Raw genomic sequence first — 26,625 nt, 5'->3', positions numbered from 1 at the left:
ATTAAAGAGACACATTCCAATAAAAACAACAGACCTAAATAGAAATTTTAACAAACAGAAAACTTAAAAAATATATTAAAATGTAAACATAAAACAATAATCATAAGGGATTCAATAGAGTTAAATGCTTTATATTACTATATGGGAAAATGTCACATGTAACTCCTAAGAACTTTAACATTACTAGAATAATTCGAAAGAGTCTGCATAGAAAAAGGACATTGTGAAAATTGAACATAAAACCTCCCCAAAAAAGAATATAGGGCTACTAGAGAGGTATATGTGGAGAAGGGGGAAGGGAGAGGTAGAATGGCACAAATGTTCTCACAAAAAATACATAAAGAAGTTTTTATAGTAGAGAAAAATGGGGGGTAGGTGGGAGTGGCAGGGAATATTTGAACCTCACTGTCATCAAAACTGATTGAAAAAATGAAGAGTATATATACAGACTCAATTAAATATAAAAATCTAAATTATCCTATAGGGAGATAAGAGGAGAGACAGATAAGATATATGGAGGGGGTGATAACAAGGGAAAGGGTTGTTTGGGGGAGATAATAGTCAGAAGCATGACACATTTTTGATGAGGGACAGGATAAAAAGAAAAAGAGAAGAATAAGCAGAAAAATGGGATGGAGGAAAATGGACAGTTAGTGATCATACCTATGAATGTGAATGGGATGAGCTAACTCATAGAAGTGAAGAGGATAGCAGAATAGATTGGAAACCAGAATCCAAAAATATATTGTTTTCAAGAAGCATACTTGAGACACAAAGACACAGAAGGAGAATTGAAATGAAGGGCTGGAGCAGAGCACATTGTGCTTCAGCTGAAGTGAAGAAGGCAGGGGTAAGCAATCATAATCTCAAACAAAGCAAAAATAGACCTAATTGAAAAAGATAATCAAGAAAACTACATCTTGCTAAAAGGCACCATAGACACTGAAATAAATATCAAAAAAATGTATAAAAAGTTTCTCTGATAAAGGCCTCATTTCTCAAATGCATAGGGGACTGAGTCAAACTTACAAATACAATCTATTCTCTAATTGATCAGTGGTCAAAGGAAATAAACAAGCAGCTTTCAATAGAAGAAATCAAAACTACCAATAGTCTCATGCAAAAAAATACTCTAAATCACTACTGATGAGAGAAAGGAAAATTAAGTATCAAAAATAACAAATGCTGGAGGAAATGAAGAAGAATAAGTATATTAATTAACTGTTTTGGGGTGAAGTTATGAACTAATCTAGCCAATCTGGAGAATAATTTGAAATTGTGCCCAATGGGCTATAAAATTTTGCATATCTTTAGATCAAGCAATAGCACCACTAAGTCTGTATCCCAAAGAGATCAAAGAAAAAGGGAAATGACCTGTATGCATAAAAATATTTTAAGAATTCTTATTGGCTAAGAATTAGAAATTGAGGAGATGCTCATCAGTTAGGAGAATAGCTGAACAAGTTGTAGCATATGACTGTGATGAAATACTATTGGGTTGTAAGAAATGATGAGAATGGGGCACCTAGTTGGTGCAGTGAATAGAGCACCAGCCCTGAAGTCAGGAGGGCCTGAGTTCAAACCTGACCTCAGATACTTAACACTTCATAGCTGTGTGACCCTGGGCAAGTCACTTAACCCCAATTGCCTCAGGGGGGGGGAAATGATGAGTAAGATACTATAAAAAAAATGGCAAGACTTATATGGACTGATGTCAAGTAAGAACTGAGAGACTGTCATGCACAGTACTAGCAGTACTGTAATGATTTGCAACTATAAAAACCTTGGTACTCTGATCACTACAATGATTTTTTAAAATGCCAGAGGATTCATGAAGAAAAAGTATCATCTGCCTCCAGAAGGAGAACTGATGAATTCTGAATATAAATTGTAATATAATTTTCTCTGAATTGTTGTGTAATGCCAGAGAAAGTGAGGCAACACAGAGATTAGAGGGTTTTTAAATATTTTAATAGTGAGAGTTTGGACTGGCAAAACCATATTAGCCAGCCGGCTAATTCAGACTCTTGTCTCAAAACATCCAACGACAAGCAAGGGATTCCAGAGACTCTTATAGGTCTCCAGCAATCAGGGAAACAAAGGCAAGGGGGGGGGGCAGAGTACTGGGTAGATAGAAGTTCCAGGAAAGGACCATAAATTCAGTTCTGACAGCTTGGGTGGAAGGAAGAAAGGATCATAAATTCTGATAAGTTGGGAGTGAAGAAGCTAGGAGCCAGGAAGTCTGAAGCAGAAGATGCCCAAGCATTTGAAATAAGCCATTTGGAATTTTATGGCTCTTTGGAATGCCGGAGTGGCCAGAGCTCCCAGTCCTAATTATCTCAGTCTTAATGGCCAGAAAGGGGGGGTTGCCACCAGGGAAACTGAAGGAAACTGAGGCAGAACAATTCAGGGAAAAGTGAGGCAGAACAGTTGTTTTGGTGGGGCTTTGTTTGTTTTGATTTGTTCTGGGGGTTTTGGGGTTTGGGGTTTGTTTTTGCAGGGGGGAAGGTGTTTCGGGTTTTTCTGTAATATCAAAATATGTTTTGCATGATTTCATGTGCATAATTAATATAATATTGTTTGCCTTCTCAGAAGATATAGAAATGGTGATACAGACTGAATTCAAGATTTATAAAGTTAAGATGCTTTAAAAAATTAGTGAATTTTGTTTAATTCTAAGGAATTGTCATTGTAATCTAAGATAAAGCAAAAATCAATCTAGATAGCATCAAGAAACATAAATAGAAAAACTACTTTTTACTTAAAGGCCCCATAAATTATGAAATGATAGTAAGATTAAATATATGTATACCAGATAGCATAGCAAATAAGTACTTAAATGAAAGATTCATCAAAAGGCAATCTTTACCTAAAAGTTAGGTAGTAAAGCATGAACAGTAGAAAAATTAACATTCCTTAACTGAAATCTGGCAAATCTGAAAATTGTAGAGTCTTTCAAAGAGCCTGTTTAGCAAGGCTTCTAACTCAAGTGCCCTATTATTATTTAGTCATTTTTCAGTTGTATTGGACTCTTCCTGACAATGTGTGTGTGTGTGTGTGTGTGATTTGTTGGGGGGTGTTTAGGTGGAGGGGATGGTATTGCAGTTCTTGGCAGAAATACTGGAGTGGTTTTGCCATTTCCTTTTCCAGCTCATTTTACAGATGAGAAAACTGAGACAAATAGTTAAGTTTCTTGCATCTGGTCACACTGCTAGTAACAGAGTATATGGTGGCCTGCTTCCATAAAGGGATTTTTATCACCATAGTTCCCTTCCCCAAAGGAGTAAAACATGTGGCTCAGGATAACCAGAATCAGATTAACAGGTGATTGGAAATGTTTAACAGAATAAATAAAAATAGAATAGAGCAGGGGTAATATTAACATGTTGTTTTCTAAATCAATATAAGCCTGCAGTAATCCTTGTAGATAATTTAGCTGCCCCCATTTTTATCTGAGTTTCTTCCAACTACTCTAGAAATTCAGTCAAAAAAAAAAAAAAAAAAACCTTACTGCTTACAAGCTGTGTGATCCTGGGCAAGTCACTTAATCCTAATTGCCTCTCAAAACAAGAAAAGAAAGAAAGTTATAATACTCACAAATATACCAAAATATTTGAAAGATAGCTAAAGTTTCAAGGCCTTTTTAGATTCCTTGAGTATTTATGTTAACAAAACAATAAATAAGGATATTCATAAACTGACAATTCAATTTAAAACATTTCAAAACTAAGAAATCAATAGTTTCAAAACAAACATAAATGAGGAAATTTTGAAAACTAAAAATAAGACTGTCTTTTTATTGAACTAATAAAGCAAAGAGCTGTTGTTTTTAAATAAATAAAAATTAGTTGGCTAATTTTATGGCATAATATATAGGATAATTGCTTTAGAGTGATTAAAAACTTGACTGAAATCATATCTCTGACATTTAAAACTTATTAAAGACATTGGATAAATAGCTTCCCTAAGATTCACTTTTCTCTTTAAAATGAGAGTAATAGAAACATAGCACATAGTTTTGTGTGGATAAAATGAAATAATATATATGAAATGTTTTGTAACCTTTAATATAACATTATACATCAATGTATTTGGTTATATAATATATTAATTATAATATATTAAACTCATAATAATATAAAATGTATAATTGCATGACATATTAATATAACATTAATGTGTATTCATATACTAATATATAATGAAAAGAGATAAACATGGAAACTACACATCAATATTAAATATAAATACAGCAAATGGTATGGAATCTAAATTCTTAAAGGAAAGTTTAAATAAGCTACAGGAAGAAATTAAAAATAAAATTATAAAAAAGGAAGAGATCAATTTACCTTTCAGGCCTAGATAAATCTAAAGTAACAAAATTTTAAAAAGAAAAAAAGAAGTAAATAATCTAAATAGACTTTTTTTTAAGTTAGATGTTATAAAGTTTTGAATAATATTGAATGAGAATAAAAAGGAGCACCATCCATTTATCATCTGTGCATGGCAGTTTCACAAAACTTAACTATTAGGGTACAAATACCTCAAAAAAATTACAGAAAAGCAGAAATATATGTTTAACAGCCATAATGCAATAAAAGTTACAATCACCAAAGAATCTTTGAAGCAAAGATTAAAAATTAATTAGAAACCAAATAACTTAATTCTAAAGGTGATTAATTCTAATAGGTAATTAGGTCAAATAAAAAACAAATTATAGACATAATCATTAATTTCATTAAAGTTAATGACAACAATGAAACAACATATCAAAATTTTGGGGATGCAGCCAGAACATTTAAAGGAAAATATATGTCTCCAATTTTTCTTCATCAGCAGAAGAAAAAATAGATAAATTAATTGGGCATGTAATTATAAACAAGACTAGATAACAAATTTAAAATCCTAACTAAACTCCAAAACTAAAGAAATTAAAAATAAGAATAAAAATCCTGAAAATCAAAGAAGACAACAAAAATGAAAGTTAAAAAAAGAAAAAGAAATTGATAAATAAAATTATATTATATATTGTTAACAACACTTAGGAAAAAATGGATATAAAGAGACATATCTTTTAAAATAACATAATACAGGATATCTAAAATTTAATTGAGATACTATAAAACATTTGCAAAAAAAATGCTCTAAATGAAGTATTTAATATTTTAAGAGGTAGTACAGTTTAAGTGTTGAACTTGTGAATAAGCAAGACCTGGATTTAAATCTCATGTCTGACATAAAATAGCCATTAAATTTCACTGAGCCTCTTTTTCTTCATTGGAAAAATGAAAACGATACTTCCTATAGTTCTATTTTACAAGATTGCTGCAAGACTTAAACAGGATTTAAATTTAAAATGCTTTGTAAATTTTAAAGTACTGTATAAATATTGGTTATGTAGGTTATATTATGTTGGTTATATTGGTCATTAATGTCCATGGCAAGGCTGTGCTAATATAATAAAACAGAATACTCCAGATATTATATACAAATAAAATTACCAAGAGGATACTTTATAGAATTAGACAAAACAGCAACAAAATTCATCTATAAATGCCCAAGATTATCAAGGAAAACAACAATAAGGAGAAGGTAGAATGGGAAAGAAATAGAAATAACATGACTAGATTGAAAGCATATTGTAAAGCAGTACATCTCAAAATTACCTTTTCCTAGGAAGAACCTGGTAGTGAAGGGGATAAAACACCAGTCCTGGAGTTAGGAAAATCTCAATTCAATTACAGTCTAAAATACATACTATGTGACCCTCAGCAAGTTACTTAACTCAAATAGTCTCAAAAGAAAAAGAATTTTTTTAACTACCTCTTCCTGGATTAAAAAAAATGGATTAAATAAGATTTATTCAGTAAACTTATTATTAAGGAAGAAATTATTTATTTAATAACTAGGAAAACCAGATGGCAGTTTGATGTAAAAAAAGATTTCTAGTTGTACCTTACACCATTTCCAAGAGGATGGAGGACAATAGTGGGGATAGGAGGACAAAAAGAAAGAGAGATCGAGCTATTCCTTAATTGGCATAAACAGCTCCAGTACAGAAATCACCCCTATTAATTCAGATAAATAATCACTTAGAAATTTATAATTTCATAGAGTTGCTTAGTGCATTAAAAATTTAAGTGACTTCTCCAGCATCACATAACCAGTATGTTTTAAAGGCAGGACTTAAACCTTACTCTTCTTGACTCTGAGCCTGATTATTTATCTATTACATTATAGTTGTATGTAATACAACTACAAACATGCACCATTTCTTATGTCATATATTACTATATTACATATATATAATTAGTCATCCACATGGATGAGTGTTCTAAATAAAAAAAAATGAGATCAAAAAAGTTTAGAGAATGGAAAACTATATCCTTTAGAACTACAAATAAGGAAAATTCTTAACCAACACTTAATTTTTAATATTGAGAAAACTATAAAAGCCATCAAAAATAATTTTGTCACAGAAAAACCAAAAACTTTATGCACATAAAATCAATGTAGCTAAAATAAAAGTAAGTTATATAGAGAGCAAAAGAGCCTTTACATTAAATATCTCTGAAAAGTCTGGCATCCAGGGAATTGAAATATCAATTGTGTAAGATTAGAAGAACTTCTCTAGATTAAATAAATAAGGTAGGAAGGAATAGAAATGATCAATTTGGGGGCAAGGAAACCTAAATAATTAAAATTCATTCAAACAACCAAATCCCTAATAACTAGAAAAACCAAATTAAAACAATTCCCAGCTATCACTTCAACCACATCAAATTGGCAAAAATCACTGTTGGCTGAGTAGTAAGCAAAAGGCATTCTAGTACTCTGCTGGTCAAGTGTAAATTGATTCAAGTATTTTTGTCAGCAATAGGAAATTACTCAATAAAAGAAACAAAATGCTCATATATTAAGGCCTTATCAGCAATCCTACTACTAGATTTATAATCTAAGAAGATTATTGACATGAGAAAAATAAGCTATCTATGCAAAAATATTCTTAAAATCACTATTTTTAATAGCAAAAAGTTGAAAATAAACTACATGCCCACTTATTGAGGTATAAATAGCTAATTGAAATAGTTGATTCAGTGCAGCAAGCATATACTACATATTTACTATGTGTCAATCACTGTATTAGACTCTGAAGATCCAAAGGTAAAAAAAGAAAAGCCCCAGCCTTAAGAAGCTTGGAGAGTAGAAGAGGAAGAGAGAAGAAGGAGGGGGAAGAGCTAAAGGAAGGAGGGAAGTGCAACACGGAAGCAGACAAGTAAGCATAAAAGATATGTAAAATTAATACAAAATGAATTATTGAATTTAGGTAAGGGGAGAACAGTGAGAATTATGAGGATTAAGAATGTCCTGATAAGAGGTTAGTATTTGAGCTTATCCTTGGAGGGAGACAGGAATTACTGGTGGTAAAACTGAGTATTCTAGAAATAGTGGAAAGATTGTACAAAGGCAAAAAGTCTGGAAATATGGGGCATATAGAAAGGAAGGAAGGACGGGAGGAAGGGAGGGAGGGAGAGAAAGAAGGAGGGAGGGAAGGAGGGAAACAGGGAAGAAGAGATAGAGTGAAGGAGGGAAGGAGGGCAGCAGGGAGAGAGGAAAGGAGGGAGAGGGAGAGAGGGAGGGAGGGAGAAGGAAGAAGGGAAGGAGAGAGGGAGTCTGAGGACATAAAGAAAGGCAAAAGAAAGACAGTCCTTTCTTTCAAGGAGCTGCTGATCCATTGGGGAAGACAATATGAAAATAACAATGTATAAACAATATATGACCATATATAAATATAGTTATTGATATAGTTTGATTTGTATACCTATTTTATATACATATATATCTAGGGTTCTGTAAAAATTTCTTGGACAAAAAGGGGTCATGAAAGGGAAAAAGTTTAAGAAGCCCTGCACTAGAGCCCCCTGCTTTCACCTATCCTGCCACACAAGGTAGTTACAAATATGTAAAGATAAGATTAACGTAAGTGAACTTATCCACAGCATTCAAAACGTCAGCATTTGCTGTAACTGAGGGTGTAACTTCCACATACGGGTATCCACACATGGATGGTGTGGTACCGGCTGATGGAGGACCTGTGTTTTCTTGGTGTTAATTGTTAGGCCAAAATTAGCACCAGCTGCAGAGAATCGATCCGTACTTTGTTGTGTCCCAGCTTCAGCGGCTGCACAATCTGCAAACCAAAAACCATGCACCAGCACTCCTTCTGCTTTCGTTTTGGCTTGCGGCCTTTTCAAGTTGAAGAATTTACGTCAGTATGATTCTGTTTTTGTTTTCCAGGGGTGTCCCATGATAATGGGAGTGTTGGGAGACTCCAAAAGAAAGGATGACAACCAGACTGAAGGTCTACAGAGCTGCTGTGCTGACTTTATTGTTGTATGATTGTGACCTTGGACAGTCTTCCAGCAGAGGCCAGGAAACTGAATCCATTTGAACTGCCTTAGGGAGATTGTGAAGATCACTTGGCAGGAGAAGGTGCCAGACACTGAGGTCCTTTCTTGAGCTAAACTGCCAAGCATTGAACCCCACTGCAGAGAGCACAACTCCTTTGGGCTGACCACATTGTTCAAATGTCAAATGTATGCTTGTCAAACAGACTATTTTATGGAGAACTCACACAGGGCCAGCATTAACGAGATGTTCAGGAAAAAGTGATACAAGGGCATGCTCAAGGTCTCTCAAGAACTTTAGAACTGATTGCATGACATGGGAGACATGGCCCAGGACCCCCAGCATGGAGTGCCCTCATCAGAGAAGGTGCAAAGCAAAACTGACTTCTCTTAGAAGAAACACACGATGTGCAGAGTTAGAGAGCCCACCTCAAATGTTCACAGGGACTATTTGTGTCCAACCTGTGGCAGCATCCAAGCTCCCGTTGGTCTGATCAGCCACGGTCGGACTTGCTAACTTGACTCTTCGAGAACAAAGGATGTAATTTGATCTTCAAGAATGAAGGACAATAACCAAAATAACCGAAGACAAGATTAGACAGATCATGTCGGTGCTTCCTTGTTCAAGTTAAAATACACAGCATATATCGCCGTTGTGTAAATGATGAATTATGAACAGCGTGGCATGAGTTACAAGCACGCTTTTGTGAGTTTTGCTTAACTGCTTTGGCAGAGCATGCTTGCTTTTTCATTTGTTGGCATGCATTAGTAGGAAAGAAAAAAAAACAAAAATAGGCTTGAGAAGTGAAATCAGGATCATATATAACAGACCCCTAAACATTTACTCACTCCCACGAGACACAATGAAGTCCAGAGTTCTTTGCTTCCCTGCCCTTTACAGATAAAATTTTCCATTACAAGACTCTCTTAACAACAAAAGGGTAGGAGTGAGGATATGGAGGTGGACAGTACATATGATTTCTCTTGCTTTTCATAGTCTAGGATTCATATAGTAGTGCTGGCAATAAAGCCATGCTTTTTGTAACATCTCTCTACATTCCCTCCCTTGATGATCTCAAACAATTCCATACTTTTAACTATCACCTCTGTCACTGTCTCCCCGATACATCTATCCACTCCCTCCATAGAAGTCCATTTTTATCACCTATTAAACATCTCCACTGGATGCCCTTTCAGTACCACAAACACAGCATTTCTAAATGAAACTCATTTATTTTACCCATGAAATATGCTCCTCCCTATTCCAGTTGATGATCCATTCACTCAGTCTCCCAGGCTGCCTTCTAAATCTGACCTCCAAATACCATGTCCAGAAGTTCATTCTGAATTCCCTGTGACCATAAATATTCATATTCACCCAGACCATTTTCCCCCATGGTATCACCATCATACTAACCACTATCAACAACACCCCTTGTCCTAAGAACTATAATTAAATCAACAGCACTATTGCCTTCAAGGACAATAAAACTGCTCTGTCATTCTACTCACCAGTCCTGTGACTGTCCAGACCAAAACACTCTTCCCTAGAAACTATTTTCTTCCATGTACTATCTCCCTCAAGGGTAAGGCCTGGCTTATTTGAGGAACTGTATTCCCAAAGCTCAGCGTAGAGTTAGGCACAGAGTAAGTGGTAAATAAATTCTTTTCCATTCATTCATTCTACTCTTCCCTGTTCCTCACCCCACATATCCATTCAGCTGCTGTTCTTTCTACCTCGAAACTCTCTCTTGCACCTGGCTCTTACTCTCCCCTCTGAATAAAGTCACCCTAGTTTATATTCTTATTTCTTCTTGTCTGGGCTATTGTATAATACTCTCTCCTGGTCTTTCTTATTCTACTCTGTTTTCTCTAGTTCATTCTCTCCACCACTATCTGAATAATCCTTCTAAAACAGTTCTATGATCATGTTCTCTTCTATCCCTAAACCAGTGTAATTGCCAAACTGACTTGCATTCAAGACCTTCCACAATCTTTTTTTTCAAAGCCAAGAAACCTGAACAACTATAAAGTGCTACAGGTATTGAATTTAATGTAACCAAAGACTACTAATTTTGTCTTGACCAATCCATTTCTCAGCACAATCCTTTACCTGACCCTTCTTCCTGTCTGACCTCACTATATTCTGCTTCCCCTATTACTTATATTTCTAATTTAAAAAGAAAATTTTCTCTATGATAAGAGTCTCAGATAATTGAATAATACTTTGATGTATAAGACCAGAGTTGGAATCCTGTTTCATTCACTTACTTGGCGAGGTACATCATTTAACCTAACTGAGCCTGTTTCCTCATCTGTGAAATAGAAGTAATAATAAAACTTACCTCAGAAGGTTGTTGTTGGGATCAAAAGAGAGCATATAGCTAAAGGGTTTTGCAAACCTTTTAATGCTAACTATCATTATTTTCCTCAGATACATCACATGTGTTCTCACATGCTTTTGTTCATGCTGACCCTATGGCCAGAAGTCCTTCTTTTTCATCTTTTACAGGACAATTGAAATCCTACCTCCACAGCTTCCAGTTTCACCAGAAAGAACTTTCCCAACAAAGTCCACCTCCTACTTACTAACCAAGCTCTCAGACTTCCCAAACTCATATTTTTGTTTCCCCTGCCTAAACTCCAGGTACTTTTGTGAGTCAGACTTCCTTGGGATTTATAAGGATATAACATCATCTGCTGTGGGGTGGGAACCTGTGGAGAGAGAAGCTTGAACAATCTACTCACCTGCTTTGTTCAACAGACTCCCCTCCAACAACCATTCTCAGCTGCTCACATTCCCACTACTCCTAGACTTTATATTCTAGTGATTCCAAACCCCCAAACTCTAACTAAAAACTCTATTCCTCATCCTCAACCATTCACTCCTAACTCCCATCCTATGCCCTCAGGGTCCCACTCTGAATCTGCCCATCCCTTCCACTGTGCCTTCTAAGATATCTACTCCAAAAGTAACTTCTTCCTTTCTCATTCTTTCCATTTTGGGCATTCACTAAGGTCTGTCTCCATATGGATAACAGTGCTTCCCTGACCACTCTTTTCAGAACTAGCTGCACTAATTTGAAACTATGCCCAAAGACCTATCAAACTGTATACCCTTTGATCCAGCAGTGTCTCTTACTGGATCTATATCCCAAAGAGATCTTAAAAGAGGGAAAGGGACCCACATGTACAAAACTATTTGTGGCAGCCCTTTTTGTAATGGCTAGAAACTGGAAACTGAGTGGATGCCCATAAATTGGAGAATGGCTGAAAAAGTTATGGTCCATGAATGTTAGAATATTATTGTTCTGTAAGAAACAATCAGGAGGATGATTTCAGAAAAGCCCAAATACACTTACATGAACTGATGCTAAGTGAAGTGAGAAGAACCAGGAGATCATTGTACAAGGCAACAAGATGATGTGATGATCAACTGTGATGGACATGACTCTTTTCAACAATAAGATGATTCAGGCCAGTTCCATTAAACTTGGGATGGAGAGAGCCATCTGCAAAGAGAACTATGGGAACTGAATGTGGATCACAATATACTTTTTTCACATTTTTGTTGTTTGCTTGCTTTTTTCTTCCTCACTTTTTTTCCTTTTTGATCTATTTTTTTCCTTCTGCAGCATAATAAATGTGAAAATATGTGCAGGAGAATTGCACATGTTTAACATATATTGGATTACTTGCTATCTAGGGGAGAGAGGGAGGAGAAGGGAGGGAAAAAAATGGAACACAATGTTTTGCAAGAGTGAATGTTGAACATTATTTCAAAACAGGGGTTGCAACGGAAGAATAAAAATATTCCTTTTACTCCAATACCACTTTTGAGGCTTTACTTTCTACCATTATCACTTTGTATTTAATCCTCCTTCGAGGTTTTCACCATTGAAATTTAGCACCAAATTTGGAATTATCTTGTGTCCATTTTCTTTTGAATTTTAAGACATATTTCTTTTTCTTCAATAAATTCAGTGCCTGGAACATAATAAGTACTTAATAAATTACTTGCTGACTATAGCACAACTATAGTCTTTCTCTCTACCACAATTACTGCCACTCTTTCCAGTTCTTCAATAGACTCAATTCTGTTTATCCTGTCCTCTATTCCACTTCAGCTATACACAGGTGTTTAATTCTTTGATTTTGCTATCACCAACAAGTGGTTTATTACCATGTTTGTAAATTCTGAAATGTCTTTATCTGATCATAATCTTTTACATTTCCACTTCCTTTTGCTTTACAATGCCTAACTCTATTCATCATAATTTCCAGTCCCTCCACCTCTCAGCTATGTCCCAGGTTATCTACTTACCCCTGTACTGGCTATATTTGCCTTACTTCCCTATCTTGATCTTAGTAAGAGAATTCAACTCTTCATCATCTTCCATTCTCAAATGCCTTGTCCCTGTGCCTTATTATCAAACATACCTTGTCAAACTATAATCCTGGGTTATTTGTGCCATTTATCTTTGCTCCTATTTAGTACTGCTGGAGGAAGTCATGGAACTGATGATTGCATTTACTACAAATTTGTTATCTAATTTCAATTGGGCCTTTCCAGTAGCAAGTCAACTCTTCTATTCTCCACTCATCAATCTAATATCCCACTCTCCCCAGCAGATGTTTCAAAACTTTTTGTTTGTTCTCAAGCCTGCTGTGGCACCCCATTCCTCCACCCACTCAGCTGAGGACATGTCTTCAGCTTTTATCAAAAAAAAAAAAAATTGAAACTACTTAGAGAAAAATCTTCTCTTCTCCTCTTATTATCTCACCTACTTTGTACATAAAGTTTGCATATTGTTTCTCCCATTGGAATGATTGCTCTTTGAGCACAAAGATTGCTTTTGCCTTGCTTAGTGTCCTCAACACTTAGCACATGGCTAATAGGCATGTGCTGGCAAATAGGAAGCACTTAAATACTTGTTAATTCTTTTGTGATTTTATTACCCTTTGGTGCTCTTTTTAGGTAATATCGAACATTGTAGTTTGTCTTTATTTTGTTTCTAATTCCATTATTAGACAGTAAACCTCTTGAGATCAGGGAGATAAAGATTTTCATATGTAATAAACTTTATATTTCCCTAATATCTCGTTTAGTGTAAGGCACAGAGTAGGTGCTTAATGGATATTTATTTAGTGAATGAATGATCTATAACACTCACAATGTTTGGACTGTTCTTTCCAGATAAATAGCTTAATTAGTTTCTATTGACTGAAGCAAACAGACTTTTACTGGCAGAAAAGGAAGAAGATAAAGGAGTCTCCAGTGAACTCCCTAATGATGTTATCGCCTTTGGGCTATTCTCTGTCAAAGTCACCTGTACTCAGGAAGGCGAGAGGAAACCAGGTGAGTCCATGGTTATAAGCTCTATCCACATTTCCCAGGAACAAGAATGAGCAAATGACCAAAGGCATAAACCAAATTTGCTCTGCCTCCAGTTTTCATGTATTACTACCAACCTTGCTGCAAATGGAAAAAAATGATATGGTGGATAGAGCATTGCTCTTGGAGAAAGGAAGAATGGAGTTCCATCTTGCTGGAAACATTTATTGGCAATGTGTCTAATTAAGCTTTTCTGGACCTTGCTTTCCTCATCTGTAAATTGATATGGTTGGATTTGATGGCCTCTAAAGTTCATAAAAGTCAGAAAGTCAGAAAGACCTTTTTTTTATTTTATTTTTAACTTTTTATTGACAGAACCCATGCCAGGGTAATTTTTTACAGCATTATCCCTTGCACTCACTTCTGTTCCAATTTTTCCCCTCCTTCCCTCCACTCCCTCCCCCAGATGGCAAGCAGTCCTTTACATGTTGAATAGGTTACAGTATATCCTAGATACAATATATGTGTGCAGAACCGAACAGTTCTCTTGTTGCACAGGGAGAATTGGATTCAGAAGGTAGAAATAATCCGGGAAGAAAAACAAAAATGCAAGCAATTTATATTCATTTCCCATTGTTCTTTCTTTGGGTGTAGCTGCTTCTGTCCATCCTTGATCAACTGAAACTGAATTAGCTCTCTTTATCGAAGAGATCCACTTCCATCAGAATACATCCTCAAACAGTATCATTGTTGAGGTATATAATGATCTCCTGGTTCATATACCACAATTTACTCAACCATTCTCCAATTGATGGGCATCCATTCATTTTCCAGCTTCTAGCTACTACAAACAGGGCTGCCACAAACACTTTGGCACATTCAGGTCCTTTTCCCTTCTTTAGTATCTCTTTGGGACATAAGCCCAGAAGTAACACTGCTGGATCAAAGGGTATGCACAGTTTGATAATTTTTTAAGCATAGTTCCAAATTGCTCTCCAGAACAGCTGGATGTGTTCACAATTCCACCAACAATGTATCAGTGTCCCTGTTTTCCCACACCCCCTCCAACATTCCACATTGTCTTTCCCTGTCATTCTAGCCAATCTGACAGGTATGTAGTAGTATCTCAGAGTTGTCTTAATTTTCATTTCTCTGATTAATAATGATTTGGAGCATACTTTCATATGGCTATAGTTTTAATTTCTTTGTCTGAGAATTGTCTGTTCATATTCTTTGAGAAAGTTAGAAAGACCTGAGTTCAAATCCTTCCTCAAAAACTTACTAGATGTACATTCCTGGGTATGTCACTTAACCTATCTCTGTCTCAGTTTCCATCGCATCTATCTCACTAAACTGTTATGAGAATCAAGGGAGATAACATATACAAAGCATTTTGCAAACATTAAGCACTATGTAAATGATAATATTATTATTTTGTTATTATTATTGTTATCCTATAATTCACTTTTTTTTAAAGCTACAACCAAAAAGCCTTTTATACAGAAGGACAGTCAAGCTATCTCAATGCACTGACTATAAGAGAATTCAATGCTGATTCTCTATTTGTCCTTTCTCCCTGGCTCCATGTTCCTTGCAATTTGTCCAGAAGGTAGATATATCCCTGAGAGTGTCTCATCTCATAGCCTCAAAAAAAAGTCAAGTTTGTTCACCAACTCATTTTACAGATTTATCTATCTGTAACTGAAGCAATGAAAACAAGAGATTTATCTATGAAATTATGCTAGTGATGGAATCATAGATTCTTAGGGTTGAAGAGGAGAGAACCTAGAAAGGTTAATGAGTTTGTTTTAAATTGTTCCAGATAGATGAAAACCTCAACTCTTAATAACACCTTACTTTCCCTGTCACTCACACTTTCTTGTCTTTGATCTGAACCAAGAGATATCTTGGGAGATATCAACAAAGTTTTAAGAGTAAAGCCTTTTAGCACATTATTCTTCTCAAAGGCAACATGTGACATGGAGGATGAGTTTCAGAGTTTGGAACCAAGAATTTAACTTGGAAGTTAGCTCTTGTGTAAGAATATTAATGTGGGGGAGGGCAGAAAGTGAAAAGAGAAGAGAAAAAGAAGGAGAGCTGTCTGCTTCTGCCAGGCTTTAACTCCAGTGCAATAGAGATATACTGGGAGTTCAATTTGTGTTTGCCTGAGCCAGGGAGAAAATCTAATTAAATATGGTGTCTGGGTTTGGAGAAGCTGGGATGGGGCTAGAATATAAAGTGTGGCAGCTACCCATAGATCAGAGGGCAATATTAATAAACCCACAGAAGGGGACAGCAGGATCTGCTGGTGGTATCGATAAAATGCAAAGCAAAGACAAAGCAGCCAGGGAATATTGGATGGAAATGCTGATAAAAACACACCAGGGACCGTATCCCCCACAGCCATAGAGCCTAAGCAACTTTGTGAGGAGTCTAGATGTTCTCTTCTTCCTCTTCCCTGGCTCTAAAAAGGTGATCAAGTCACTGAGGTCTCTCCTAGATCTCAGTTCTGTATCCCCTGGGTATTCAACACCAACATCCACAAGTCTTTTCCAAATAGAGGGGCAATGGGTAAGATGGAGAATGGGCAAGGATATTTTGGTTAAATATATTTTTTTAGGTTTGAAAAAATCCCCTCCACAGTTCTCTCAAAACAAAATAGATACATTTGACTTACCCAGTTGAAGAAAAGTCTTACTCAATGTGGAAGGATGGAGTAAGTGATCCAAAGGACTAGGTCCCTAGGTTCCCATAGTATTTTAGACTTTTGGAGAATGAGAATCTCCATCTCTAATATTTCTGGAGCCAACGTCCTAAGGACTTGTATCATTTCCCAAGAACCCAGTAGGATCCTTGGGAGATATCTGAGGTTTCCCCTTGGAGTTATAAGACATAATTCAAATCAGGTGCATGCACTGCAAAGTCTTTTGAAACTTGAATTGGATACTGTCCTCGTTGCTGACTCCTACTTCCAGAAAAATTGTTGTGACAGCCTCTCCTGCACATCAATCTGTAGGTACCTGGGGGGCACTGTAAAAAGGAAGATGACCCAGCTCCTTTCACAGATGGAATTGAGTTCCTGGAATCTTTCCTGATTGGAGTCTTAGAACATAAGCATCTTTCGAGTACAAATGGTTTCATTCATTATATTTGTATACACGGTGCCTGGAACATAGAATAATAATAGGTACCTAACTCTTGTTTATTGCCTGTCAATTGCACTTAATTGCCCTTGCTTTAGTAGTATACATCAACTGCAATATGGTATGTGGTAGAAATTATATCATATAGAATAGGACTCAACCTTGTTTTCATAAGGTCTTTATGCAATATTCAGTCTGCCCTGGATAGCTGAGGCTGGGTTTGGTATTCTTATTATTATTGTATTAATCTTTATTATCTAGAATGTCTTATTATCTCCCAGAGTGTGTGGTAGAAGGAAGTGTTTGTGTGTGAGAGAGAGAGACAGACAGACAGACAGAGACAGAGACAGACAGACAGAGACACAGAGAGAGAAAGAGAGAGACAGAAAGAGAAAGAGACAGAGGGACAGAGACAGAGAAGAGAGAAGAAAGAGAAGAGAGAGAGATTGGAGAAAGAGAAAGAAAGATAGGAGAGAGATTGGGAGAGAGAGTAAGAAAGAGAGAGAGAAAAAAAGAAAGAGACAGAGAGACAGAGAAAGAGACAGACAGAGAGCCAGAGAGAGACAGAGACAGAGAGAGACTTACAGACAACCAGAGACAAAGAGAGAGGGAAGGAGAGACAGAGACAGAGAAGAGAGAAACAGCGAGAGACAGAGACAGAGACAAAGACAAAGAGAGAGGGGCAGAGAAACAGAGAGAGAGGGAGAGAGGAAGAGAGAGACAAAGACAGAAGAGAGAGACAGCAAGAGAGACAAAGACAGAGACACAGGAGAGAAAGACAGAGTCACAGAGAGAAGGGGAGTGAGACAGACAAAGAGAGAGGGAGACAGAGACAGAGACAGACAGAGAGGGAGAGAAAGAGAGACAGAGACAGAGAGACAGAGGAGACAGAGACAGAGAGAGGGGGGGGAGAGAAGAGAGAGAAAGAGAGAGAGACAAAGACAGAGACAGAGAGACAGAGAGGAAGAGAGAAAGACAGAAAGGAAGAGAAACAGACACAGAGGAGAGAGAGAGAGAGAGAGAGAGAGAGAGAGAGAGAGAGAGAGAGAGAACGAACAGAGAGACAAAGATAAAACAGAGAGACAGACACAGAGAGAGGGAGAGACAGAGAGACAGAGACAGAGAGAAAGTCAAATCGTGTCATTCAGTGAGAAAAGGATGAATATCCTTCATGTTGTTGTTTGTCCTTCCTTCCGGAAGAGGACCATGACATCAGGAAGAGGATGCTATGTCATGTAAGTAATCTGGATTTAAGTGAGGGAGGTTGGGCAAGTTTACCTGCCTCACTTTCTCCTCCATCTGGGTTCAGTGGCCAGACATAAATCAGGAGGACTGAGATGGTCCTGGTTGAAATGGGAGAGTTTGGCTTTTTTAAGCTAAGATTTTCAACAGGTCTCAGTTTTCATCTATTCAATGATTAAGGCTAGGTAGCAATTGTTGCAAAGAATCTCCTCTTTCACCTAGTCCAAAAAAAAAAAAAAAATATATATATATATATATATATGAATGAATAAACGAATCTAGGAGGAGAAGACCCTGAGGGTTTCTGGCCAAAGCAGAAATGACTAGGTTAATAATTTAGGCCTTGTTTTAGTTTGGCAATTAAAATTTACATTCTTTTGGGAAAGGAAGGATCAGAGACTAGATTTCTTTCTTAAGAAATATGGCTTAAACGAAAATCACTCTCACTTTCATCAATTGACCAGCAAAAGGGCCCAGAACAAACTCCACTTGAGGGAATAATCTGATATAAATACCGATGTATTAAAATTATTACAGAAATATTTTGAATTGATATATCTGGAATTGCTCCGAAATTATGGAAATTTTCCAATGCAGATGCAATATTACACTGTGACCTTGTGCCCTTCTACATTTTACAAAAGGTTAATAAAGTCATCCAAGAGAAAGAGATAAGTATCCTTCAGTGTCCTGGCAACTAACCTGATTCAAACATCATTGAAATTCTTTAGAATATAATCAAGACTAGACTAAAAAGAATAGACTGTTTTTTTCGAAAGTGCACTTAATATCTAATATGATAAAAGTATAACATTTTTTAGTAAAAATTAAAGAATGTGACAAAATCTTGCAAACTCAATGCCAAATCATATAAAACAAGTGATTATAGCAAACAGAGGACATATTGTATACTAAAAGTTTTTTTAAGATGTAAAAAAGTTGTAAGATTTATTGTATAGAAATAAATGTGATTTTTTATTTTGTCCCAATTAATTCACAAACCACTGCACAAATGATGAAACTCTTAAAGCCCAAAGTTCATAAGATCATTAATCACAGGGCTTGAAAAGACCTCAGAAACCTAATCCCCTGTATTTTTTTTCAAATAAGTAAACCAAAGCCCTACTACGAAATTATAATAATAATAATAGCATTTATTTAGCACTTTAAGGTTTGCAAGATATTTTATATATATTATTTCATTTGATTTTCAAAAGATTGATGCTATTATTATCTCCATTTTACAGATGAAGAAACTGAGGGAGACAGGTTTAAATAACTTGCCCAAGGTTGCATAGCTAATATCTAGAGAATTCAAATTTGAATCTTCTTGATTCCAAGTTTAGTGTTCTTTCCACTATAACATCTAGTTACTTAAATAAGGGTCAACAGCAGAATTTAAACACAAGTCCTCTAACTCATTTAATCTCCCAAATCATGCAAGTTAAAGTAAATGACAGATCCAGGATTTTTATTTTGATTCCAAATCTGTAGCACTTTCTCTCAAATCCATACTCAATTCCCTGAGGAGCAAGAAAGTGCTGGTAAATGTTTAACAACTAGAAATTCTGGAAAGCAAGGTAGGTAGTTTTGGATTGTTGGGTTGTTTTTTTTTTTTTAAGTTGAATCTCTTATTAACACTTTCTGCATCACTTTCTTATACCTAGAGATTAAACATACTCCAAGCCCTGATTTGTAGTATTTACTGATTTTCCAGGTATAAATGCTCACACTGAAAATTTAACAAGTGTCTCTTGGGAACCAACAGTAAGCTAGCATTTGTAAAATACTATAAGCCAGGCAGTGTAAAATATTTTACAAATATTATGGCATTTGCTTCTTACAACAATGCGGGCAGGCGGGGAGAGGCGGGGGAGAGAGGGTAATGCTAGGAGATCTAAGCTCCTGTCCCGCTCTCCTACTGGTTTCAGTAGGACAAGGTGAAGAAAGAAGAGAGAATTTGTGCCAAACAAGAAGAGCATTGTATGGGAGATTTGGCGCAATTTAGTGAAGCATATCAGAGATTGAATTTGGAGAAGACAACATTGCAAACTTTTGGGGAAATTGAGGAAATTTGAAAGAAAAATCTCCAGGTACAGTTTCTGCTTCAATTTGTAAGAATAAGTGGAAAGAGAATTGAGGAGAATATAAAAGGATTAAAGAGGATTAAGGAGGATCAAGGAGAATTAGAAAGCACAACCTGTATAAGAAGACTCAAGGAAAAGGAGAAGGTAGTTAGATAAGGCAAAGTAAGAACAGGTAAAAGAAACATTTAGAAGCTAATACAAATTGATAAGTGAGTGAAACAAATAGAAAACTGGACCAAGGGTGAAGGGGAAATGGAAATGGATAGCTGGACATTTGTAACTTACAAAATAATGCTGAAACTTCCAGGAATGAAAGAAGCAGTTTGTCTTTCAAAAAATGATTGAGTAAAACCATCAAGGCTCTCAGATGAGAAATTAAATTATCCAAGGTAGGTTGGAAGAAAAAAAGAATAGCACCCAATTATTTCCATTTCTAAGAGAAGAAATAAATAAAACTTCCTCAAAGTATATAATATGCCTTGGAGAGGAATTAGGTTTTCTTCATTGGAGGTCTTCAAGCAGAGGGCAGATGACCACTTGTCAGGGATATTATGTGGGACTCCTTTCATGTATAGGATAGAGTTGATGATCACTGAGATGCCTCCCAACTCTCAAATTCTGTGATTCTATATATCTCCAGCTATTCTCTTTAAGATACAACATCAATGACTCTATTCTCAGCAGCAAGGAGACAAGACTATCAAAAAAATCCCCTTGAAGTAGCAATTTTAGGATAGTGGTTCGAGATGTGAAGAACTCACAAAACATTTATCATGGTCAGAGGATGCCATTTATTACATGAAAGAGCTCACAGGCTTAACCAAATATGACTAAGCAGGACAGAATCATATATGATTAAGCAACATGTTCAGAATGAAGACAACCTTTTTAAGTTGGAGTGCAAAAAAGGGTATGGAAGCAGGGGCAGGGTCTAGAGAATAAAGGAAGAAATGAGGAGAGGTTGGGGAAGGGTTAGAGAGGAGCCAGGAAGACTTACAGGACTGTCTCAGGGATTGTGATGTCAATAATATAATTTATCCTAAATAAATAAAATAATTAAAAGATAGAGACACACAAAAACAGAAATGGAGTGAGGAAGACACACAGACAGACAGAGGGAGGGGAGTGAGACAGAGACAGAGAGAGAACGAGAGAGACAGACACAGAGAGAGACAAAGAGACAGCGATAGACACAGAGACAGAGAAACAAATAGAGAGAGAGAGAAAGACAGAGACAGAGAGAGAGAGAGAAGACAGAGACAGAGAAAGAGAGATGGTGATAGACACAGAGACAGAGAAACAAACACAGAGAAAGAGAGAGATACACACAAAAACAGAAATGGGATAAGAAAGACATACAGACAGAAAAAGGGAGGGAAGAGAGACACAGAGAGACAGAGTAACAGAGAGAGGAAGAGAGAGAGACAGAGACAGAGACAGAGAGACAGCGACAAAGACAGAAAGACAGAGAGAGACAGCAACAGACAGAGAGAGACAGAGAGAGGAGGGAGGGAGACAGAGAGACAGAGACAGAGAGAGAGGTTGAAAAAGATAGACGCAGGAAACAGCCTGTAAAAGCAGCTTTGTGCTTGTCTTTTCTCTCAGTTTCAATGTTTCCTTGAAAGGGCCTTTTGTGTTCAGTAATGAGTATAAACAGCAATCCCAGAGGATTGCCCCTGAAGCTGCTAATCTCTATAGGAACCATCATTGTAACAATCATCAGAGGGACCCCTGCTACCACTAGGACTCATCCTAGTGCTGATATTTCATATTAGTGACACAAATCCTTTCCTTTCAGGGAAGAAAAGTTAATTTTTTTTGGAGTCAGAAAGATTGAGGGTGAGAAGAGTGTATATGGCATAACAAGGCAGAGTAGGAAGGGGCCAAGGGAAAAAAAGGACCAGTCTTAGGGACACAGACAGGGAATTGAATCTTCAAGACATCTGGGAACAAAATAAGCTCACCACTTGTAAATGCTGTAGGACTAAATGAACTCTGAGGTCTCTTCTAATCCTTAGATTTTTTTTAGGTCTGGGTATACTAGGATAGGCCAAATTAGGATAAAGAAATTAGGATAGACCAAAGATGCTATTCTTGAGAGAATTAAATATATTAACAAAGAAGGTTTAAGGCTCTGAGAACACAATAGGCCCATATCTGCCTAGAATCACAATACAATTTCATGGATAGAGCACTAAAATGTACCTAAAGATCTAGGATTGTTCTCTGACTTAGACACACAACTAACTATACAATCCTAGACAATCCAATCCTGGACAAGTCTCCTAAACCCGCTATAGGTCATCTGCAAAGTGAGGAGGTCAGATTCATTGGCTTGTGAAGTTCCATCTAGTTCTAAATCACAATCAGATTAAACATAATACTTTCCAGAGGCAGAATTCTAGAAATTCATCATCATCAAAAATTAAATTTCTCCATCTGTTAAGCAATGTACATGCCTCCAAGTGGCATTAGCTCTGCCATCTAAGAGTTTACAATCTGAGTTTTCAAATTTGTTGGATCTATCCAAATTGTTGTGGTTATTGGAATGGAGGGTCATGAGATACAGACTCTATAAAACCCTGAAAAATTCTAGGCTTGAGGGCATTTGATAGTCTAAGACAGAGGTCCTCAAACTTTTTAAATAAGGGGCCAGTTCACTGTCCCTCAGACCCGGCTGGACTATAGTAAACACAAAAACTTTGTTTTGTGGGCCTTTAAATAAAGAAATGTCATAGCCCTGGGTGAGGGGGATAAATGTCCTCAGCTGCTGCATCTGGCCCACGGGCCATAGTTTGAGGACCTCTGATAGAGGAACGTCTCACTAAAACTCTAGCTTTCTTCCTTTCTGCTTTAAAATATCAATGATGTCATTACCTTTCATCAGGACATTAAGCCAGGAAAAAACATATTTGTTTCCTCTTTATCACCTCCCATTAAAAAAAGAGTTGCATGCCTGGCTTAGAATGCATATAGTCTGATCAGAGAGAGAAGGGAACTGTATAAATGGAAAGAATGGAAATGAATGAGAGACATGGTGAGGCAGAATCCTTTGAACTAAGCTATTGATTAGATATAGAAAGGGAGAGAGGGAAAACTAGAGAATAGTGCAAAAATTGTGAAACTGGGTAATAGGAAGGAAGGTAATGTCTTCAGCAGAAAAAAAAGAAGGTAAGAAAATGGGTGGAATGGCAGAAAAATTTGTCTAAAACAAAATATTCTAAAATTGAACAAAGGCTCCATTTTAAATATGTTGAGTTTGAGTTGTCTATGACACCAAGGTGGAGATGTCCAACAGCAATTGATGAGGCAGGACTGGAGCTCAGGAGAGATATTTGGGCTGGATATATGGCTCTGGAAGTATACATAAAGAGAAAGAATGGTCAGCCAGGAGATGAAGAAGCAGGTGAGAGAAGTGTCATGAAAGCTGAAGGTGAATAGATCATCAAAGAAAAGGTCAATGGTATAATCTACAGAGAAGTCAAGAAGAATGAAGACCTAGAAAAAGGCTGTCAGAGTCAGCAGTTTCCAGAGATCATTTGATAACATTAAAAGAACAGTTTCAGTTGGTGGTAAAGTTGAAAGCCAGACTGTAAGAGGTTGAGCAGTAAGTAGGAGGAGGCGAAGTGGTGATGAGATGTGTAGACAGCTTTTTCTAGAGTTTGGCTGTGAACGGGAAGAGAGAGAGATGATGATAGCTTCCTATTTTAGCCAATTATTCTTGCTAACTGCACTAAATTGGAATGCTGCTCTCCGGGGGCCCAAAGATGGTAAATGTGGGAGACAAGGTTGTTCTGACATGCTTCTCTCCTCAAACAACACCATCCCTGTCTACAGTCAACTTCTGCTTGTGCAGATGGGGAGGGAGACCTGGCCCAAGGAACAAGATGAGATTTATGTTGGGGATACATTTCATGTATGGGTTGCCCTAGATGGTCTCTGAGGTCCCTTCCAGCCCTCAAAGTATGTGCTTCTATGATAATAACAGCTGCCTTACAACAACCACTGGACCAAAAACCACCAGCAGCTACCATCGCAAAGAACTAGATAGGGACCTTCTCATTCTTATTCCAACTTTCCATTGCTCAGTTCCCAAAAGAGTGGTATGTTTCTGCTGGAAGTAATCCCAATCCTTATTCTACTTTACCCTCAGACCAACTACCCTCTTCTAAACCATCATTGGTTGAAGACCATCTGCCCTCTCACTGCTCTCCAAGCTTCTCTGAGCCTTTCCCTTTACTTTGTTCCTAGCTACCAGAATGTAAGTACCACTTGTCCTTTCCATATGCCATAAAACTGAGTTCTCTTACATGTTGTCTAACCCAACTTTTCACAGCTCTCTCTCACTTAAATACAATCCATTTGCAAGTCATGACATCTCCTCCTTTTATTATTCATCATATATACTAAACATTATGCTAAAGTCTGAAGATCTTTTTATGAATGAAGAACAAGCAACTACCTATGTAACTAATAGTAGGAGCTGTTCACTGAGGACCTAACTGGAACTGGCCAATTGGGTCACACAAATTTAATTTCTTTCTTTCTTTTTCTTCCTTTCTTCCTTCCTTCCTTCTTTCTTTCCTTCCTTTCTTTCTTCTTTTCTGTCTTTCTTTCTTTCATCTGTTTGTCTTTCTCCTTTCCTTTTCCTTCCCTTCCCTTTATCCACATAGAATATCATATCCTTACCTGCAGGTTCTCTGCCCAAAGCAATATAAATTTTGATCACTGAAACATAACAAGATAGTTTTATGGACCATGACTTAAATCCAAATCACTCTAACTCTCATTGATTGGCCAACAATGGGTCCCAAGCCTCTTGGTCATTATTTGGCTTCTGATAACTGTTAAAGACCTTAGGTTAAAAAGACCAAGGTCTCCCACTGCATCCAGGGTTATCTTCAATTGTCCTGATCTATATCTGGCCACTGAACCCAGATGGCTCTGGAGGGGAAAGTGAGGCAGATGACCTTGCCCAGTCCTCCCTCACTTACATTCAGTTCACTTGCATGTCATGGCGTCAGAACCCCATTTTGGTTCTCTTCCAAAATGAAGGACAAACAAAAAGTTTAATACAATTAAATTATGATCTCCTTGAGAGCAAAGACAGTTTTGTTTTTCTATTTGTATTCTCAATATTTAGCATGGTACTCAGTGCATGATAAGCTTAATGTTTTTCCATCCCTCCATCTGGAACCCTCCACCAAAATGCAAAGTTAATAAGAGTGAGAGCTTGTCTAATAACCTGAACCAAGACAAACATATGTTAGCCTGAATGATTTCATTCTTCAGGGGGAGGAAAAGGGTAGCAAAAAGGAACATATTGTAATACTCTATTTTATTTCCATAGGTTCAACTTTGCACATATGTCTGCTGCTCCTCAGGAAGACCAAGCACAAGAGAGCGAAGCAGTTCTCCCCCAGCTCCTACTATCTTCCCCCAAAGTTACGTTCTATTCTTTCTATTTGTTTTTGATGTATCTATATATGGTCATGTTGCCTTTCCCTCTTCACTTTTTGGTTTGGGATCTTCAGATCTTAGCATAATGTTTAGTATATATAGTAAATAATAAAAGTATGTTGATTGATCAACAAATTGTACTCAAATAGAAAGGATTGGGAGTTTACAGCCATCCACCCCATTGTCAAAAAGATGTTCTCTCATACCTGAACAAAGAGTACCAGTTCCTCAGGGAGGTTTCTATTCTCCCCATCGTAAGATGTCATTCTTAAGATCTTCCTTTAATCTACCAGACAGGGAACAAGTAGACTAGTACTAAGTCATTAATGCAACACAAAGCTAGAAACATACAGCTTGAAAATAGTTAACTCTTCTCTTCCCCTCCCAATATCCCTGTACAAAGATAGCTACCTCACACCCTGCATGCATTTTGACTAGATGTCCAGTGAACTATTCCCAAGAACACAGGAAGAGGATATACCTGGCTTAGAATTTTCAGGACCACTCATGCTGGATGAACCATATTTATAGGATGAACCAGGAATATTAGTCATCCTAGCCCTTCTTCCCTTTAGTGACCTTTAGTAATGTCCTCCAATTCCTTTGGGACCAATTTGGGACCCTCTGAATTCAATTTCTCTTGGGACAAAGCTCCATTTATCTTGCCCTGCTTACTATTATGACCTGATGTCAGGGAAATTTTCATAACAATTGTAGTTACTATTGTTGGTCAGTCATTCAATTGTGTATGACTTTCTTACCTCATAAATCATAGAACTCCAGGCTCCTCTGTCTTCTGTCCCCCAAGGTCTTTCCAAGCTCATGTTTACTGCTTCCATGACACTATTTATCCATCTCACTTTCACCTCCATTTTTCCTTTTGCCTTCAATCTTTCCCATCATCAGGATCTTTTCCAAAGAGCCCTGTTTCCTCAATAAGTGACCAAAGA

At 36.9% G+C, this 26,625-nt stretch overlaps 1 long non-coding RNA gene across 1 annotated transcript in view; it reads right to left on the bottom strand.

Moving 5' to 3' along the window:
- The window catches only part of LOC127554794 (uncharacterized), a 119,683-nt gene extending 93,428 nt beyond the window's left edge, over positions 1 to 26,255 (bottom strand). Inside the window, exons 1-2 of the long non-coding RNA XR_007952072.1 lie at positions 26,157 to 26,255; positions 25,882 to 25,961 (exon numbers count right to left, since the gene is read on the bottom strand). This is a non-coding gene — a long non-coding RNA (uncharacterized LOC127554794). The remainder of the gene's footprint in view (positions 1 to 25,881; positions 25,962 to 26,156) is intronic.
- Between the last annotated feature and the right edge of the window lie 370 nt (positions 26,256 to 26,625).

The sequence above is a fragment of the Antechinus flavipes genome, chromosome 3 (genome assembly GCF_016432865.1).
Source record: "Antechinus flavipes isolate AdamAnt ecotype Samford, QLD, Australia chromosome 3, AdamAnt_v2, whole genome shotgun sequence".
NCBI classification, from domain to species: domain Eukaryota; kingdom Metazoa; phylum Chordata; class Mammalia; order Dasyuromorphia; family Dasyuridae; genus Antechinus; species Antechinus flavipes.
This window is presented reverse-complemented; position numbering and strand designations above follow the sequence as displayed.